Genomic DNA, 1,960 nt, shown 5'->3' on the forward strand with positions numbered 1-1,960 from the left:
CTGGGATCCTTGATGCTTCCTTGGGAAATCACTGGCTCGTGGGCTTGCAGACCGTCACCGCCCTCCCCAACCTCCACGGGATTTTAATGAAGGTTTTAATGAAGTCTAAGGCCCGAGGCTTCCCGAGATAATCCCACGGGATGTGGACTCAGGCTTTCTCGGGAGAAATGGCTAATGGAGGAAGAGGATTTCCTAGAAAGGTCCCAGGGATCAGCGTCACTTTTTCTCTTGCGGAGCCGCAATTGTTTTGCTCTCTGGGCAGAGGGCTTGTTTCGTATTTCTGCCTGCATTCATTCCAATTAATTATCCTCGGTCATTTGTACTCAGGAAGGTGTTACAAGACACAAGCCCCTCAGAAGTTAAGAAATTAATAAATAACCAAACTAAATGGGGACATATGTCAAGAGAGTATGGCTCAGCTGCAGAGATTTTCATTGTAAGAGAAGGGAGAAGGGATTATGCTGTTTTATGAGCTAGACTCTCATTCTGGAGCTAACCTGTGTCCGTAAAATCTTACTTTCCATTGCTGTAGTCACAAGTTTACTACTTCAGCAAAGCTGTGCCTTTCCTCAAACCCAGTGTCTCTACCTTTGGTGCCTTTTCCTTTATTTTCTGTTAATGCAAGGCCCATTCATATCCCAGGACTTGGGACCCTTCTTTGAGTATCCCAGCCCAGGCATGATTTCTCCTTCTTCTGAACTATGTATAGCACCTATATATTTATATTTTAATATACTTTCCTATGTCATTAATTTGATTAAGTGATAGGAATATATATATATGTATCCCCAGTACCATATAGAAGACCTATAGGGGCCAAGTACTTTGTGTGTACTTGCTAATATAGAGGCAATAAAGTTGTATTCTTACTGACTTTGCTTTGGGAGATATAAAAGTAAAAGGTTTAACTTTTGCCCTTGAAAAAAACTAATGCTTTGATTAAAGGGAAGGACTTTGATGAAACACTTGAAGACCTATTGAGGACAATATGAGTATAACTTAAATCCAAAAAAAGAGAAAGATAACGGTGGCCTATAGTTAGAAAGGTTACCCTTACAAATTTGGTTTTAAAATAAACTGTGAGGAAATTGTAAAGTTTAAACAATCAAGCATTTCAAGTTGGGCGGCAGAGGCAGGAGAAGCAGGAACAAAGAAATGAAGATGGCATGGAACAAGTGTAAAGTATTGTGCTCATTGAACCAGTGCTAGCCACATAGTAAAATAAACATTTAGATTAATTAGGACTCGGTTGCACTTATCAGAAATCCAATTGCAACGGATTTAAGGGAGAAAAAGTTAGTGAATTTATTGACTTACAAAACTAAAAGGTGTAGGAATAGTTAGATTTCAAGGATATCTGGTTACAGATAATCAAATGATAGTTTCAGGGATCATTTCTTTTTCTATTTTTCTGACTTTGCCTCTGAGAAAAGAGTGTTTCTGTTTCAGTGATAAAAAACCTAATTCTAAATGACTTAAGAAAAAAATTTTTTTTTTGCCTTACATAACCAACAAGTTCAGAGGTTCTACTTAATATAAGAAGTCCAACAGTACATCTAAGAGACATTTCAAAAGAAAGAAGTGAGGCAAGGTTCAAAGAAATAATGGCCATTAATTTTCTAGATTTGAAAGATGACTCTAGATTGAAGAAGCAAATCAAGTTTTGAGAAAACAATATATACATCATGATGAGTTTAAGCAAAGAGAAAATTTTAATGATCTAAATAACAGCAGTTAAAGCATAAGCTATTTACAAAGAAATGACATTTAGACTGGAAACCAAATTCACAAAAAATATATGCTGAATATATATATACATACATATAGATAGATAGATAGATAGATAGATAGATAGATAGATAGGTAGATAAGTAGTACTGTGGGGTAACTATTGACAGCCTAGAATGTTATAACCAAGTGAATCATCACTCAAGAATGAGGATGTGGTGTAATGCATCAT

This window comes from Pteropus medius, unplaced genomic scaffold (genome assembly GCF_902729225.1).
Source record: "Pteropus medius unplaced genomic scaffold, Ma_sr-lr_union100, whole genome shotgun sequence".
Lineage (NCBI taxonomy): Eukaryota > Metazoa > Chordata > Mammalia > Chiroptera > Pteropodidae > Pteropus > Pteropus medius.